Here is a 20,034-nt window from a genome sequence, read left to right on the forward strand (position 1 = left end):
GAACTCTTGACCTCAGGTGATCTGCCCACCTCAGCCTGGGATTACAGGTGTGAACCACCACACCTGGCCTCTTAAAATTCTTTCTAGACACGGGCTGCTTAAATATACTATTGTCTTGCTGTGCTGGTTAAAGATTTGTTCAGGTAACAGAAAACCTTACTAGAGTGGCTTTACAAATAAAAGGTTACTTTTTCTCATGTAACGAGAAGTCCAGAGTAATGAGTTGCCAGTTTTTGTTTACTGGCTCAACAAATCTATCATACTGAACTTCTTGGAGTTCCCAAACATACCATGCTATTTCTAGCCTCTAGGGCTTAGCATGTACAGTTCCCTCTATTCTCACTCCATCTCCTCCCATCATGGGGTTCAATTTAGATGTTGCTTCCTTTGGAAATCATCCTTTTATCCCACTTAATCCAGACTAAGTGCCAATGCTGGGTGTTCCCAAATGATCCTAACTTGTACTTATGCATCACATTGTATCATAAATGCCTGTTTAATTAGCTCTATCCCACATTAAACAGGCCTATATCTTCAGCACCTAGGACAGTGGCTAGCACATACCATGCATTCCATAAAGACTTGTTCAATTCATTGGGTTTGGTCTTTAAAAAAACCAAATAACTTTTTGATAAACATCAACTTCTAACCCAAGTAACTAACTGATTAGCAAACAATAATACATGTTTCTTGCTCATACTTAAAGAACCAAACAGAAAAAAGGAACACATTTCTAAACCCATTAAGGAAACATGTAAAATAAAATATCTGTCTTCAGGATGTGCAATCAACCATTCCATGCCATCAACTTACAGGTGGACAAGCATAAACTGGCTTTTATGAAAACTGAAGTTTTAGGAAGTTTAGTGAGCTTGCTAATTAATACATGACAAAAGGCAGGCTACCTAAGATAATAAAAAACAAAACAGAAGAGAGACTATGGGCCGGGTGCTGTGGCTCACACCTGTAATCCCAGCACTTTGGGAAGCCAAGGTGGGCGAATCACTGGAGGTCAGGAGTTCGAGACAAGCCTGGCCAACATGGTGAAACCTGTCTCTACTAAAAATACAAAAATTAGCCGGGCGTGGTGGCACATGCTGGTAGTCCCTGCTACTCGGGAGGCTGAAGCAGGAGAATGGCTTGAACCCAGGAAGCAGCAGTTGCAGTGAGCCAAGATCATGCCACTGCACTATAGCCTGGGTGACAGAGCGAGACTCCGTCTCAAAAAAAAAAAAAGACTATGACTAAATAAATGGTTCTCCCATGCTCCACTTTGCAGTCAGTCACCCCACTTCTGGCCTCAGGAAACCATTGATCTGTTTTCCATATTACAGATTTGTCTTTTGTAGAGTTTCATATAATACGAACTCTTTTTGTCTGGCTTTTTTGCTTCACATGATGTTTTTGAGATTCACATTTTTTAACGTCAGTGTCCCTTTGTATGAATTTATAAAAATTTGGTCATCCAATCATTGGCTGATGAATGTTTGAATTGTCTTTTTTTTTTTTTTTTTTTTTTGAGAGAGAATCTCACTCTGTCACCCAGGCTGGAGTGCAGTGGCTCGATTTCGGCTCATTGCAACCTTCACCTCCTGGGTTCATACAATTCTCCTGCCTCAGCCCCGAGTACCTGGGATTACAGGCTTGTGCCACCATGCCCAGCTAATTTTTGTATTTTTAATAGAGATGGGGTGTCACCATGTTGGCCAGGCTGGTCTCAAACTTCTGACCTCAAGTGATCTGCCCACCTCAGCCTCGCAAAATGTTAGAATTACAGATGTGAGCCACTGTGCCTGGCCTCCGTGTTTTGACTATTATAAATAAAGCTGCTATGAATATTTCTGTGCAAGTCTTTGTATAGACATACATTTTTATTTCTCTTGAGTAGATAGCAGTGGAGCTCATGAGTTGTGTGGCAGAGACAGGTTTAACCTAATAAGAAACTCCCAAACATTTTGCCAATGTAAGTTGTACCATTTATTATTGTCTAAGAGTTCCAACTGTTTCACATCCTCAAAAACACTTGAGGTGTCAGTCATTTTTAAAGAATGTTTTTTTCTTTGTTGGATAGTGTTCTAGAAATATCAGTAATATCATTTGTTGACAATATCGTTCATGTCTTCTATATTCTGAATGATTTTGTCTAGTTGCACTATTGACTACTGAGAGGGAAGTGTTGAAATTTCCAGTTATAACTGCATTGTATATTTTTTAAGTTGTCAGTTTTTGCTTCATGTGTTTTAAAGCTCTGCTATTAGTAAAAATACTGTCAGAATTGTATCTTCCTAATGAACAGCATTATGAAACACTCCTATCTATTTCTAATATTCCTTTTCATTTTCTGATACTAATATAGTCATTAGTCTTTGCATTTTAGTTGGCTATAGTAATATAGCCATCTCATTTTCTGATATTAATATAGTAATTCCAGCTTTCTTATCATGAGTTTTGAGTATCATTTTCCATCCTTTTACTTTTAACCTATACCTTTATGTTTGAAGTGAATTTCTATAGACAGCATATACCTGGGTCTTTCTTTTCTATCCACTCTGCCAATCTCATTTAATTTTAATTACAATACCACATGTGGCTTAGTGGTGACATATTGGAGACAGCAGGTTTAGAACAAGGATTAGGCCAGAAGTGGTGGCTCACGAGGCCAGAAGTGGTGGCTCACGCCTGTAATCCCAACACTTTGGGAGGCTGAGGCAGGCAGATCACTTTCGGTCAGGAGCTGGAGACCAGCCAGGCCAACATGGCAAAACCCCGTTTCTACTAAATATACAAAACTTAGCCGGGTGTGGTGGTGCGCACCTGTAGTCCCAGCTACTCAGGAGGCTAAGGCAGGAGAATCGCATAAATCCAGGAGGTGGAGGTTGCAGTGAGCAGAGATCGTGCCACTGAACTCCAGCCTGGGCCACAGGGCGAGAATCCGTCTCAAAAAAAAAAAAAAAAAGAACAAGGATTAGCAAACTACTGCCCACAAGGGCTGTATGCAGCATATTACCTGCTTTAGTGGTGCCTGCAACTAACAATGTTTCTACATTTGAAAATAGGGTAGAGGGGAAAAAAAAATCAGAGAAAACATAATATTTTGACACACAACAACATGAAATTCAAATCTTAGTGTCTGTAACATTTTATTGGAACACAAAAAATGTAATTTCTATGGCTAATTTTGTGCCTCAAGAGCAGAATTAAACACTTTTAACAGACACTATTGATGATCACAAAGCCTAAAATTAAAATATTCTTTAATGTCTGACTCTTTACAGAAAAACTTGGCTAACCCCAAACTAAAATTATTTGTTTAATGCAATAACTGATATAATTGAGTTAAAATCTATAATCCTTCCATTTATTTTGTTCACATACATTTATTTGTTCCTTTCTTACTCCTTTTAATGTCTTCTTTTGAATTAACTTGATTAAAATGAACTTCATTTAACATCTACTCTTAGCTAATTAATTACACTTCTTTAAGTTTTTGTGGTTGCTTCAGGTTTTACAAAACAAAGCATCTTTAACTCAATACAGTCTACTATTAAATAATATTCCACCACCTCACATACAACATGAACACTTTTTACCCTTACATTATATTTGCAATTCCTTGTTCTCATCCTTAGTACTAGAGCTTTCATGTTTCACTTCCTCATATATTGTGAAATTTGCAATACATGGTGATTTTTGCTTCAAACGGCTAATTACCTTTTAAAAAGACTTTTTTAAAGTTGGGAAAAATTTAATTTTAACATATTTATCCTTTCTTCCACTTGTCATCACTTTGTCTAGGTCCAAGTTTTCATCCAAAGATGTTTCTTGTAGTGCAAGTGGCTAGCTCATAACATATTCTCTGGTTTTACCTGTCTGAAAAAGTTTTTATTTCACCCTAATTTTTGAAGGATATTTTGCTAGATATAGAAGTTTTCATCTAATACTTTTCATTTAGTACTTCTGCAACATCCATTATCAGCCGGGTGCAGTGGCTCACACCTGTAATCCCAGCGCTTTGGGAGACTGAGGCGGGCGGATTGCTTGAGCCCAGGAGTTTGAGACCAGCCTGGGCAACACAGCAAGACCTAGTCTCTACAAAAAATTAAAAAATTAGCCAGGCATAGTGGTGTGCGTCAGGAGTCCCAGCTACTCAGGAGGCTGAACTGGGAGGATCACTTGAGCCCAGGAAGTTGAGGCTGCAGTGAGCCATGTTTACTCCACTGCACTCCAGCCTGGGTGACACAGGAAGACCCGATTTCAAAAAAAAAAAAAAAAGTTACTTATCGCCTAGTTTGTATAGTTTCCAACAAAACGTCTTCTTTGTTCCTCTGTATATAATATGTCTTTTTCTTAGGTTGCCTTCAAGATTCTGTCACTGCTTTCTGGCAAAGGACAAACATACAAATGTCTGTGAATGTTTGTCTGTGTTTGTCCTACTTTAGGTTTGTTGAGATTATTGGGTTTGTGGGTTTATAATTTTCATCAAATTTGAAATTTTGCATTCATTATTCTTCCAATATTCTTGGCTCCATCCTCCTTCTAGGATCTCAAATACACTTTATGGAGCCTGCTTGATACTATTCCACAGACCAGTGAAGCACTTGATTATTTTCAGTTCTCTTTCTCACTGCTTCATTTTAGGATAAAGTCTACTGACATGTCTTCAAGTTCACTAGTTTGTTCTGCAGCATCCAATCTTCTGTGAAATGCCTTTCAGTAATTTATTTAAGATACTATTATTTTTTTAATCTCTAGAAGTTCTATATGTTTATTTTTCTTATCTTTCATTTCTTTCATTATGTTCATATTTTTCTTTAAATACTTTTACTAATTATAATACTTATTTTACTGTCCTTGTCTGCTAGATCTAGTATCTCCATCATTTCTGAATCTGCTTCTTTGGGTTCATTTTTCTCCTGGTTAAGAGTTAGACCAGTTTCTCAGCATAGCTAGTAATTTGAGCCATATTGAGTAAATTAAGCTTGGATGTTGGAAAATATCAATGTTACAATGCTGCTAAGATGTGCTGTTAAGATTTTGCAATGTGCTGTAAAAATCAGTTGGGCTTTGTTTTGGCAGGTATTTATTTGCAGATTCATCTTATCTTTTTAAGGCCTTTTCTGTCAGGTTTACTACAATGAATCAATTGGGTTCTCCATTGAATGCCCTGAGTGCTACAAAGAATATTTCACTCTGGTCAGAGTTCAAACATCTCCAGTGTAAGTTCTAGGAAATGTTTGGCTAGTAATAACCTGGATGTTCAGTGCCTAATGTTGTGGATTTTCACTGTTTGCATATACGACCTAGTCTTCAGCAAAGACTCAAGGTAGCCCATGTACAGATTTCTGAAATTCTGTCTTCTGCATAGCCCTCTTCTTTTCAGAACCTGGCCCTGCAACTTCTAGCTGCCTAAGCCTCTTGAAATCCAATCTTTGCCTCCTCAACTGAGTGAAGCTGCCAGACTCATTAGATTCTCTCTCTCTGTTTCTGCGGTCCTAAAGCTGCTTCCAGGCAGGAAACCCTGGTAGTGGTATAGGGCTCACTTCTTTTATTTCACCCATCACCCAGGGAAAACAGTCCTGATTTGCCTTAGTACAATACCTAAAAAGAGATGGTTGATGTATCTTGATCCAGTTTACTAGTTGTTTATGACAAGTGGGTAAAAGCCCCTTATTACTCCATCATGTCCAGAGAGAATTCTCAATTTTTAAAGCAACATTGGCTGGGCACAGTGGCTCATGCCTGTAATCCCAACAGTTTGGGAGGCTGAGGTGGGTGGATCACCTGAGATCAGGAGTTTGAGACCAGCCTCGCCAACATGGTGAAACTGTGTCTCTACTAAAAATACAAAAATTAGCCAGCCGTGGTGGCATACACCTGTAATCCCAGCTACTTAGGAGGCTGAGGCAGGAGAATTGCTTGAACCTGGGAGGCGGAGGTTGCAGTGAGCCGAGCTCACGCCATTGCACTCCAGCCCGGGCAACAAGAGCGAAACTCCATCTCAAAAAAAAAAAAAAAAAAAAAAGCAACATTAAAGAATTAAAGATGTGTACTTGAGCAGATGATATGAATTTTTAAAAGAGCAAATTGGCCAGGCGCAGTGGCTTACGCCTGTAATCCCAGCACTCTGGGAGGCCGAGGCGGGCGGATCACGGTGAAACCCCATCTCTACTGAAAAAAAAAAAATACAAAAAAATTAGCCTGGCATGGCAGCAGGCACCTGTAGTCCCAGCTACTCGGGAGGCTGAGGCAGGAGAATGGCGTGAACCTGGGAGGCAGAGGTTGCAGTGAGCCGAGATCGCGCCACTGTACTCCAACCCGGGCGACAGAGTGAGACTCTGTCTCAAAAAAAAAAAAAAAAAAAAAAAAGAATTATACGTGGATCTATTTGTTAAACATGAACTACGAATTCTAAAAAGAAACAATATGCATATTGTATAGTGGATTTTAACATTTCCATAAGGCAAAAGATCCTTAAAACTTTATAGGAGGATATTACTGTCTCCATTATGAAGAAACTCTGAAGTTAATAAATTGCCAGGTCACACAAATATCAAGTGGCAAGGCTAAGATTTCAACCCAGCTAATACTAAACATCCTGACATTTACTACGTACCATCATGCTTCCCATTAATTTATCCCCACAAATACTATGTATATTAAGAGATTTAGTCTACCAAACTGAATTTATTAAAGTATCCTATGTTGTGCTTAGCAAGATTATTGTTAACTTATCATTCAGAATATCTGATCAGCATGGGAATAAAAAATTACCCCATTTTGGTAAATAAATGTACTATTTATTTAAATTTAAAATTGGCATTTAAAAATATTTAAAGTGGCTGGAGCCTTGGACACCTTTTCACTCAAGCCAGGAGTACCCCAAGGAACACATATATTTCCTATTTCATATAGTTCAACATTATATTATGATCTGTTGTTGAGACCACTAGAATGTATGTTCCATTAAAGTTTTAGTCACAAGGTTTAGAGAAGGGGTTAGCATACAGTAGACACTCAATATACAGTGGGGAATAAAAGATCCCCATAATTTTAATTCTCCTAAAACTATAATGGTGGAGGCATATTACATCAAGATGGTGGGCTCACCTTCCTTCCCAAATCTCTCAAAATACAGTAAAAAAGAAAAAAAAGTACGTTCTTGTGTTTCCAACAAATATGGAGTAATAAGGACAAAGTTTACCTGACTGAAACAACTAAACGACAACAAAAATATATGAAACTAGACACTCAAGACATTATACAACGAGTAACAAAAGACTATGAATAGTGATACATGAGAGATGCAAAACAGAGATAAACCCTATAACTACCCCAATTTACAAACTGGGTAAAGAGGCAAACAGGGAGGATCAATCAAAAACCTGGCAATCTCCCTTAGAGAGATGAGGTTAAGAGTCAAGAAGGCAAAGGTAGAATTAACAGAGAAAAGTGTCAGAGAAGAGAGCTGCAGAGAGTACTGTGGAAATTTGCAGAGTCCCTCTGAGTCTTTAGCAAAGGACTGAGCAGGGCATGTACACGGGGAAATTACCCAAGGTCAGGGATAGAACTGCTCCAAAGGAATAAAGGGAATAGCACCCAACACCCACACAGGTCTATGAACAAGGCCTGCCCCCCAACAGCAAGTATGGAAAAGCTCATCTTTTGGCTAACACTGGTTAAAGCAGCAGGGGGTCAGCAAATTATATCCTACAGATCAAATGTGGTTCAGCACCTATTTTTGTATAGCCCAAGAACTAAGAATGACTTTTACATTATTAAATGGCTGAAAAAGGTAAAAAAAAGAACATTTCATGACAATTTAAAACTACATAAAATTTAAATTATAGTATCTAAAAATAAAGTTCACAACCATGTTTATTCATTTAAATACCATTTATGGTTGCTTTTATACTATAGTAGAAGAGAGAGATAGCTGACACACAAACTGTAGAGCCCACAAAGCCTAAAATACGTACTATCTGGGTCTTTACAGAAAAATAGGTCTTGCCTTAATATGAAAAAAATAAAAACTAGACTAAATGCATATCCAGTCCCACTTAACAAAGCTTAAAAATCAAGATGCTAAATAATCAATCTCTTTCCAATCAACTTAATCATAATGCAGAACAAACATCAAGAATATCATAGGAATATAAAAATATCCAGCATCTAGCATAGTAAAATTCAGAGTTTAGTATCTACTAAAAACTTACCAGGCATTGCTAATGTACCTTCAGAACAGTTAAAAAAAAAAAAAAAAAAAGAAAGTTCGAGTGCTGTGACTCACACCTGTAATCCCAGCACTATGGGAGGCCTAGACAGGCAACTGCTTGAGTCCAGGAGTTTGAGACGAGTCTGGGCAACACAGTGAAACCCCGTCTCTACTAAAAATACAAAAAAATACAAAAAATATTTGTCAGGTATGGAGGTGTACGCCTGTAATAGTAACTACTCGGGAGGCTGAGGTAGGAGAATCACTTGAGTCAGGAAGGTCAAGGCTGCAGTGAGCCAAGATCACACCACTGTACTCTAACCTGGGCAACCAGAGTGAGACACTATCTCAAAAAAAAAAGTAGGGGGAAAAAAAAAGTAAAATATTACCGGGCATGCAAAGGAAGCAGAAAAATTCAACCCAAAGTGAGAAAAACAAAAACAACAAAAAAAACCAAACCTGACCCAGAAATTACTGGTAATAGAATCAGTAGAAAAAGACATGAAAAGTTCTTATATGACTATGACTATAATCCATATGTTCAAGAACCTAGAGGAAAAACTGAAAACATGTTGAAGTGAGATAAGGTTAATATAAAAAAAGACCCAAACGAAAATTCTAGAAAGGGAAATTCTAAGGTCTGATACTGAATGGGATAAAAGGTAGAGCAGACAGGTTAAAAAAAAAAAAAAAAAAAGATTAGCGAACTTAAAAATGTAACAATGAAAACTAAACAAAATGATACAGAGGAAAAAAAACTGCCTTAGTCTAGTGAAAAAGGTATCCAATATAATGAAAATAACAGTCGTGGCATGCATCTAAAGCAGTATTTGTAGAAAAATTTATATGCTACAAATCCCAGTGGATACAGTTAAAGAAAAAGGAAAAAAAATTACAAAGCTAAAAATTCATTAGAAACAAAGAAAAGTCTCAAATCTATGACCAAAGCTTTCACCTTAAAAGACAACAAGGGAGAGACTTTAAGATTGCTAACTAGAGGCCGCCTCTACTAAGAACAACCAAAATAGTGAGTAGATAATGACACTTTGAATAGATCACCCAAGAGATAGATGCCAGGAAAAGAGAGGCATGTGGCTATAGTTCCAGCTACTTGTGAGGGTGAGATGGGAGGATTACTGAGGCCAAGAGTTGGAGACCAGCCTGGGTCAAAAAGCAAGACCTTATCTCAAAAAACTAATTTTTAAAAACATTAAAAAAAACAGAACACTGGAATTCAACAGAAAAATGACAGGAAACATCTACGGCAAGGAAGGAGAAAGAAATAAGGCAGCCTGCTCAACCCCCATCAAATGGGAGCCAGGAGAAACTCCCCAATGTGTTAAAAGGAAAAGTGAGAGCTCAGCGGTCCATGTTCCCACCGTGGATTTCTGCAATTCTAGCTAGCCACGGGAGAGGGCCTCAACTGTCACAGGTCCTGAAACTAACAAAGGAAGCTGTCGGGAGATTGTATGAAGATGCAGCTCCAGGGAGGGAGCTTGTCCTGGGTTCCACAGATTCCCTGAGACCTAGGCAGCTATAGCAAGGTGCCATTTTAGAGTCCTGTCCCCAACAGACTGCCCACTGTCCTGGGGCCCAATGCCACCAGGGCTGAGACTCAAGTGATGCGTGGACTACTGCCGCCGGGGCTGAGGCACAAGCAAGGCACAGGCTACCGCTGTCAGGGTTGAAGCATGAGCAAGTGGCAGGCCACTATGGCCACAGCTGAGGTGTGAGCACCCCCAGACTGATCAGGAGCTGAGATGTGAGCAGAGCGTGTGTTCCCCACCCACCAGTCTAAGCTACTACCATAGAAGGCAGCTCCACCCTCCACAGTGGCAGGGCCCCAACACATCCCTGATGGTCCCCAAGTCAATTATTCTGCCCAGGGCCTGGGGAATGCCCCGCACCTGCCCACCACTGATTGTACCTGCACACACCAACAGGGAGCCTGAGGATAAGCCCTTCTGGCCCAGCTTCACCCCCATTCACACCATCCCAGACACACATTCTGGAAACAGGGGACTGCTCAGCCTACCACTGTTGGTACGTGAGCATGCCTCCCAGTGGCCTGAGATTGGGCCTGTCTACCCGCAGCTGCCACCACAGCTGTAACCTACCTGCAGATGCCACCTGCAGGCCTTGGGAGTGGCTGGCCCAGTCTATCACAGCCACCGCCAACACCAGTACACACTGCTCAGGACCAAGAAGGCAGTCCTGCCACTGCCATCAACCATGCCATGCTGGCTGCCTAAGAGCCTGTATTAGTCCATTTTCATGTTGATTTACTGTATGAATCCATTTTCACACTGCTGATAAAGACATACCTGAGACTGGACAATTTACAAAAGAAAGGTTTATTGGACTTATAGTTCCACATGGCTAGGGAGGCTTCACAATCATGGTAGAAGGCAAGGAGGAGCAAGTCACATCTTACATGGATGGTGGCAGGCAAAGAGAGCTTGTGCAGGAAAACTCCCCCTTAAAATAACTATCAACTCTCATAAGACTTAGTTATTATCGTGAGGACAGCATGAGAAAGACCTGCCCTCATGTTTCAATTACCCCCACAGGGTCCCTCCCACAACACATGGTAATTCAAGATGAGATCTGGGTGGGGACACAGCCAAGCCATATCATTCTGCCCCGGCCCCTCCCAAATCTCATGTCCTCACATTTCAAAACCAAACATGCCTTCCCAACAGTCCCCCAAAGTCTTAACTCATTTCAGTATTAACTCAGGAGTCCACAGTCCAAAGTCTCATCTGAGACAAGGCAAGTCCCTTCTGCCTATGAGTCTGTAAAATCAAAAGTAAGTTAGTTACTTCCTAGATACAATGGGGGTACAGGAAGTTGATAAATACAGCCATTCCAAATGGGAGACACTGACCAAAACAAAGGGGCTACAGGCCTCTTGAAAGTCCGAAATCCAGTGGGACAGTCAAATCTTAAAGCTCCAAAATGACCTCCAGTGACTCCAGGTCTCATATACAGGTTACGCTGATGCAAAAGATGGGTTCCCATGGTCTTGGGCAGCTCCGCCCCTGTGGCTTTGGAGGGTATAGCCTCCTCCCTCCTGGCTGCTTTCATGGGCTAGTGTTGACTGTCTGCGGCTTTTCCAGGCACACGGTGCAAGCTCTCAGTGGATCTACCATTCTGGGATCTGGAGGATGGTGGCCCTCTTCTCACAGCTCCACTAGGCAGTGCCCCAGGTAGGGGCTCTGTGTAGGGGTTTCAACTCCACATTTCCCTTCTGCACTGCCCTAGCAGAGGTTCTCCACCCACTCCGTGAGGACCCTGCCCCTGCAGCAAACTTCTCCCTGGGTATCTAGGCATTTCCATACATCTTCTGAAATCTAGGTGGAGGTTCCCCAACCTCAATTCTTGACTTCTGTGCACCCACAGGCTCAACACCACATGGAAGTTGCCAAGGCTTGAGGCTTCCACCCTCTGAAGCAACAGCCCAAGCTGTAACTTGGCCCCTTTTAGTCATGGCTGGAGTGGCTGGGATGCAGAGCACCAAGCCCCTGGACTGCACACAGCATGGGGACTCTGGGCCAGTGCTGGGATGGGATGCCGTGAAGACCTCCGACATGCCCTGGAGACATTTTCCCCATTGTCTTGGGGATTAACATTTGGCCCCTCCTTACTTATGCAAATTTCTGCAGCAGACTTCAATTTCTCCTCAGAAAATGGGTTTTTCTTTTCTATTGTCAGGCTGCAAATTTTCCAAACTTTTATGTGGTGCTTCCCTTATAAAACTGAATGCCTTTAACAGCACCCAAGTTACATCTTGAATGTTTTGCTGCTTAGAAATTTCTTCCGCCAGATACCCTAAATCATTTCTCTCAAGTTCAAAGTTCCACAAATCTCTAGGGCAGGGGAAAATGTCGCCAGCCTCTTTGCTAAAACATAACAAGAATCATCATTGTTCCAGTTCCCAGCAAGTTCCTCTTCTCCATCTGAGACCATCTCAGCCTGGATCTTATTGTCCATATCGCTATCAGGCTTTTGGTCAAAGCCATTCATCACGTCTCTAGGAAGTTCTAAACTTTCCTACATTTTCCTATTTTCTTTTGAGCCCTCCAAACTGTTCCAACCTCTGCCTGTTACCCAGTTCCAAAGTCGTTTCCACATTTTCAGGTATCTTTTCAGCAACACCCCACTCTACTGGTACCAAGTTACTGTATTACTCTGTTGTCATGCTGCTGATAAAGACACACCCAAGACTGGGCAATTTACAAAAGAAAGAGGTTTATTGCATTTGCAGTTCCATATGGCTGGGGAGGCTTCACAATCATGGCAGAAGGCAAGGAGGAGCAACTCACACACTATACGGATGGCGGCAGGCAGAGAGAGCTTGTGCAGGGAAACTCCCCCTTATAGTAACCATCAGATCTCATGAAACTTACTCATTATCATGAGGACAGCACCAGAAAGACCTGCTCCCATGATTCAATTACCTCCCACCAAGTCCATCCCACAACACATGGGAATTCAAGATGAGATTTGGGTGGGGACACAGCCAAACCATATCCAAGCCCAAGAACCCACCCCCACTCTCCCAGCCCATGCTGCCACTACTGGCATCTGAGTAGGCCAGCTGGAGGCCCAAGAATCGGCCTGTCTGTACCTGGCTAACACCGGTGCTGGTGTACGTCACCCTGAGACCAAAGACAGGTATGCTCAGCCCATAAATCCCACCACTGGGGACAGAAGACTAGCCCAGCTAGCAACCCAGTCCCCAGGAACACTTCACCACAGCCTCTACTAATAACCAGACCCTAAGCTGTCAAGGACAAAACAGGTACCCCTGACGTTGTTTAGAGCCAAAGAAATCATACAGAGATTACATTATCATATATGCCCAGAATCTCAGCAGAAACTTTACCAGCCAGGAGAGAATGTAATGACATATTCAAAGGTCTGAAAAAAAAAAAAAAACTGCCAATCAATATACTATACCTACCAAAATTACCCTTTGTAAGTGAGAAAAATCTTTCCCTGACAAGCAAAAGTTAAGAAAATTCATCACCATTAAAGGGAATTCATTACCATTAGACCAGACCTACAAGAAATGCTCAAAGGAGTACTAAACCTGGAAGTGAAAGGATGATATTTACCATTGTGAAAACACACAAAAGTATAAAATTCATGGGTAAACATACAAATGAGGAAGAGAAAGGACTCAAAAGGTACCACGACATTAAAACCTGTAAATCACAAAGATAAACAAGAAAAAGAAAAGAACAAAGAATACATACAACAAGCAGAAAACAACAATATGACAGGAACAAAACATCACATATCAATAATAACCTTGAATGTAAATGAATCTGTCTCCACTTGAAAGACACAAACTGGCTGAATGGATAAAGAAACATGATCTGGCCAGGTGCAGTGGCTCACGCCTGTAATCCCAGCACTTTAAGAGGCCAAGGTGAGAGGATCACTTTAGGTCAGGAGTTCGAAACCAGCCTTGTCTACATAGCAAGTCCTCATCTCTACAAAAGAAAAAAATTTAAAATTAGCCAGGCGTGGTAGCCTGCACCTGTAGTCTCAGCTACTCAGGAGGCTAAGGCAGAAGATTGCTTAAGTCCAGGAATTTAAGGCTGCAGTAAGCCATGATCATGCCACTGTACTTCCAGCCTGGGTGACAGGAGAGATCTTCCCTCAAAAAAAAAAGAAAAAACAAGAAATATGATCCAACTATATGATGCCTAGAAAAAACACACTTTACCAGTAAAGACACATATAGACTAAAAGAGGTGGAAAGATATTCCACACAGACGAAAATCAGAAGTGAGCAGGAGTAGCTAAACATATATCAGATATGGATGTGAGGGTGACCTGGCTGCGACATCTGTCACTCCACTGATCGCCAGGATTGATTCAGTTGATCTGGCTGGCTAGGCAGGTATCCCCTACCCCCCTCACTGGCTCCATGTGCATCCCTCCAGAAGCTGGGCACTTGGTCGAAGAGGACAACCATCCCCAATACAGGAGGACCGGTCTTCCATCAAGGGTGTTAAGAGTAGCTGCACTCTCCTGATAGAACCTCCAAACAAGCTCTCAGGGGTAGCTATACATAAAAACAACTTTAAGTCAAAAAAGGTAATTAAAAAAAAAAAGATGATGAAGGTCATTATATAATGATAAAGGGATGAATCCAGCAAAAGGATATAACAATTCTAAACATATATGCACTCAACACTGGAGCACACAAGTTCACAAAGAAAATATTACTAGATCTAAACAGAGAGACAGACTCCAGTATAATAACAGTGAGGGACTTCAACATTCCACTGTTGAAGGGGATAAGACAGATTCTCTAGACAGAAAATCAACAAACATGGATTTAAAAGGGACTTTGCACCAAATGGACCTTACAGATAGATACCTACTGAACATTCTAACTAACTGCACAATACTTCTTCTCATCAGCACGTGGAACATCTTCCAGGAAGTGTTAGTCCACAAAAGAAGTCTCAATTAATTTTAAGAAATCGAAATCATCTAAGTATCTTCTCAGTCCACAATGGAATAAAATGAGAAACAAATATCAAGAGGAACTTTAGAAACCATACAAATACATGGGGCCAGGCTCTGGTGGCTCATGCCTGTAATCCCCGCACTTTGCAAGGACAAGGTGGGAGGATTACTTGAGCCCAGGAGTTCAAGACAAGCCCGGGCAAAATAGTGAAACCCTGTCTATAAATAAAAAATAAATAAATAAAAGATTTAAAAAAACATATAAACACATGGAAATCAAATAACATGTTCCTGAACAACCACCGGGTCAATGAAGTAAGATGGAGGTCAAAAACTTCCTTGAAACAAATTATCAATCTCTTCATGATAAAAACTCTCAACAAACTAGGCATAGAAGGAATACACCTCAAAATAACAAAGCCCATAGATAACAAACCCACAGCTAACATCATACTGAATATGTACAAGTTGAAAAACTTTCCTCTAAGAACTGAAACAAGAAAGACAAGGATGAATACTTTCAGCACTCCTAAATCAACATAGTACTGGAAGTCCTAGCTAAAGCAGTAAGGCAAGAGAAAGAAAGGAAAGGTATCCAAATTGGAAAGAAGGAGGTCAAACTTTCCCTCTCTGCAGATGATATGACCCTGTAATTAGAAAAACCTAAAGATTTTACCAAATACCTCTTAGAACATTCAGTAATGTTGCAAGAGACAAAAATCAACATATAAAAATCAGTAGCATTTTTATACACCAATAACACAAGAGCGAAAAAGGAATCAAGAAGGCAATCCCATTTGCAATAACTACAAAAAAAAAATGAAATACCTACAAATACATTTAAACAAGAAGGTAAAAGATCTCTACAAGCAAAACTAGAAAACACTGACTGAAAGAAACCGAAGAGGACAAAATGGAAAGACATCACATGTTCATTGATTAAAAGAATATCAATAAAATGACCATACTGCTCAAAGCAATCTACAGATTCAATGCAATTCCTATGAAAATACTAAGATCAGTTTTCATAGAACTAGAAAACACAATGCTGAAATCACATGAAACAAACAAAAAAACCCTGCAGAACAGCCAAAGCAATCCTGAACAAAAGGATCCAAACAGAGAGACAGTTGTCAACAAAGCTGGGGGCATCACACTACCCAACTTAAAAATATATTACAAGCTACAGTAACCAAAACATTTCAGTATTGGTATAAAATCAGACACACAGACCAATGAAACAGAATAGAGAACTCAGAAATAAATATATTTACAGCCAACTGATCTTAGACAAAGCTGTCAAGAACCTACACCAGGGAAAGGACACCCTCTCAAATAAGTGGTGCTGAAAAAACTGGAAAAGCATATGCAGAAGAATAAAACTGGACCTCTATTTCTCATCAAACACAAAAATCAAATCAAGATGAATTAACAACTTAAACATTATTTGTAGAAAACATAGGGAAAACTCTTCAGGACACTGACCTAGGCAAAGATATTAAAGCTAAGAAGAGCTCTGGTAGAATTCAGCTGTGAATCCATCTGGTCCTGGACTTTTTTTGGTTAGCAGGTATTAATCACTGCCTCAATTTCAGAACTTGTTATTGGTTTACTCAGGGATTCGACTTTTCCTGGTTTAGAGGTGTATGTGTCCAGGAATTTATCCATTTCTTCTAGAATTTCTAGTTTATTTGCGTAGAGGCGTTTATAGCATTCTCTGATGGTAGTTTGTATTTCTGTGGGATCAGCAGTGATATCCCCTATATCGTTTTTTATTGTGTCTATTTGATTCTTCTCTCTTTTCTTTTTTATTAGTATTCCAAAAAATAGGAAAAGAGGGAATCCTCCCTAACACATTTTATGAGGCCAGCACCACCCTGATAGCAAAACCTGGCAGACACACAACAAAAAAAGAAAATTTCAGGCCAATATCCCTGATGAACATCAATGTGAAAATCCTCAATACAATACTGGCAAACCAAATCCAGCAGCACATCAAAAAGCTTATCTACCACGATCAAGGCAACTTCATCCCTGGGATTCAAGGCTGGTTCAACATACACAAGTCAATAAACATAATTCATCACATAAACAGAACCAATGACAAAAATTACATGATTATCTCAATAGATGCAAAAAAGGCCTTTGACAAAATTGAACAGCCTTTCATGCTAAAAAATCTCAATAAACTAGATATCGATGGAAACGTATTTCAAAATAATAAGAGCTATTTATGACAAACCCACAGCCAGTATCGTACTGAACAGGCAAAAACTGGAAGCATTCTCTTTGAAAACTGGCAGAAGACAAGGATGCCCTCTCTCACCACTCCTATTCAACATAGTACTGGAAGTTCTGGCTAGGGCAATCAGGCAACAGAAAGAAAGAAAGGGTATTCAAATAGGAAGAGAGGAAGTCAAATTGTCTCTGTTTGCAAATAACATGATTATACATTTAGAAAATCCCATTGTCTCAATCCAAAATCTCCTTAAGCTAATAAGCAACTTCGACAAAGTCTCAGGCTATAAAATCAATGTGCAAAAATCACAAGCATTCCTATACACCAATAACAGACAAACTGAGAGCCAAATCATGAGTGAACTCCCATTCAAAATTGCTACAAAGAGAATAAAATACCTAAGAATCCAACTTACAAAGGATGTGAAGGACCTCTTCAAGGAGAACTACAAACTACTGCTCAACGCAATAAGAGAGGACACAAACAAATGGAAAAACATTCTATGCTCATGGATAGGAAGAATCAATATCATGAAAATGGCCATACTGCCAAAAGTAATTTATAGATTCAATGCTATCCCCATCAAGCTACCGCTGACTTTCTTCACAGAATTGGAAAAAAACTAATTTAAACTTCATATGGAACCAAAAAAGAGCCTGCATAGCCAAGACAATCCTGGGCAAGGAGAACAAAGCTGGAGGCATCAAGCTACCTGACTTCTAACTATACTACAAGGCTAGAGTAACCACAACAGCATTGGTACTGGTACCAAAACAGATATATAGTCCAATGGAGCAAAACAGAGGCCTCAGAAATAACACCACACATCTACAACCATATGATCTTTGACAAACCTGACACAAACAAGTAATGGGGAAAAGATCCCCTATTTAATAAACGGTGTTGGGAAAACTGGCTAGCCATATGCAGAAAACTGAAACTGGATCCCTTCCTTAAACCTTACACAAAAATCAACTCAAGATGGATCAAAGACTTAAATGTGAGGCCTAGGACCATAAAAATCCTAGAAGAAAATCTGGCCAATACCATCCAGGACATAGGCATGGGCAAAGACTTCATGTCTAAAACACTAAAAGCAATGGCAACAAAGCCAAAATTGACAAACGGAATCTAATTAAACTAAAGAGCTTCTGCACAGCAAAAGAAACTATCATCAGAGTGAACAGGCAACCCATAAAATGAGAAAAAATTTTTGAAATCTATCCATCTGACAAACGGCTAATATCCAGAATCTACAACAAACTTAAACAAATTTACAAGAAAAAAACAACCCCATCAAAAAGTGGGCAAGGGATATGAACAGACACTTCTCAAAAGAAGACATTTATGCAGCCACAGACATGAAAAAATTCTCATCATCACTGGTCATTAGGCAAATGCAAATCAAAACCACAATGAGATACCATCTCACGCCAGTTAGAATGGCAATCATTAAAAAGTCAGGAAACAACAGATGCTGGAGAGGATGTGGAGAAAAATAGGAATGCTTTTACACTGTTGGTGGGAGTGTAAATTAGTTCAAACATTGTGGAAGACAGTGTGGCGATTCCTCAAGGGTCTAGAACTAGAAATACCATTTGACCCAGCGATCCCATTACTGGGGTACATACCCAAAGGATTATAAATCATTCTACTATAAAGACACATGAACACGTATGTTTACTGCAGCATAAATCACAATACAAAGACTTGGAACCAACCCAAATGTCCATCAATGATAGGCTGGATAAAGAAAATGTGGCACACAGGCCGGGCGCAGTGGCTCATGCCTGTAATCCTAGCACTTTGGGAGGCCAAGGTGGGTGGATCAACTGACGTCAGGAGCTCGAGATCAGCCTGGCCAACATGGTGAAACCCCATCTCTACTAAAAATACAAAATTTAGCCAGGCACACACACGCCTATAATCCCAGCTCCTTGGAAGGCTGAGGAAGGAGAATTGCTTGAACCTGGGAGGTGGAGGTTGCAGTGAGCCGAGATCATGCCACTGCACTCGAGTCTGCATGACAGGAACGAGACTCCATCTAAAAAAAAAAAAAAACAAAGGCACATATACACCATGGAATACTATACAGCCATAAAAAAGGATGAGTTCATGTCTTTTGCAGGGACATGGATGAAGCTGGAAACTATCACTCTCAGCAAACTATCACAAGAACAGAAAACCAAACACCACACGTTCTCACTCAGAAGTGGGAGTTGAACAATGAGAACACATGGACACAGGGAGGCGAACATCACACAACAGGGCTTGTCGGGAGGTGGGGGGTTAGGGGAGGGATAACATTAGGAGACATACCTAATGTAGGTGACAGGTTGATGGCACGTGTATACCTATGTAATGAAACTGCACATTCTGTATATGTACCCCAAAACTTAAAGTATAATAAAAAAAAGAAAAAAAAAGAGCCCAAAAGCCTTGAACAAAAACAAAAATAAACAAATGGAACTATATTAAATTCAAAAGCTACACGCAGAAAAATAAGCAGTCAACAGTGTGAAGACACAACCTCTTGAATGGGGGAAAATATTTACAAACTGCTCATATGACAGAGGAATAATATCTAGAATATACAAGAAACTCAAACTAAATAGTAAAAAAAAATAATAATAAAGACTAAAAATAAATTCCATTAGAAAATGGGTAGGCAGGGTGCAGTGGCTCACGCTTGTAATCCCAGCACTTTGGGAATATGAGGCGGGAGGATCACTGGAGCCCAGGAATCTGAGACCAGCTTGCAACATGGCAAAACTCCATCTCTATAAAAAATACAAAAATTAGCCAGGTGTGGTGGCATGTGCCTATAGCCCCAGCTACTCAGGAAGTGAAAGGATCGCTTGAGATCAGGAGAGGTCGAGGCTGCAGTGAGCCATAATCTTGTCTATGCACTTCAGCCTGGGTGACAGAGTGAGACCCTGTCTCCAAAGAAAAAAAAAAAAAAGCAAAGGATATGAATAGACAATATTGTGTAACCATCACCACTACATAATTACAAAATATTTCCATTAACCCAGAAGGAAATCTTGTCCTTTCAAATTTCACCACCCCAATCTCGGGCAGCCATTAATTTATT

The 20,034-nt window shown here is 40.2% G+C and overlaps 1 protein-coding gene across 2 annotated transcripts in view; it reads right to left on the bottom strand.

The window, feature by feature from the left end:
• RSF1 (remodeling and spacing factor 1) overlaps nucleotides 1-20,034 on the bottom strand; it is a 160,422-nt gene that overhangs the window by 119,373 nt on the left and 21,015 nt on the right. The window lies entirely within an intron of this gene.

The sequence above is a fragment of the Gorilla gorilla genome, chromosome 9 (assembly GCF_029281585.2).
Source record: "Gorilla gorilla gorilla isolate KB3781 chromosome 9, NHGRI_mGorGor1-v2.1_pri, whole genome shotgun sequence".
NCBI lineage: Eukaryota > Metazoa > Chordata > Mammalia > Primates > Hominidae > Gorilla > Gorilla gorilla.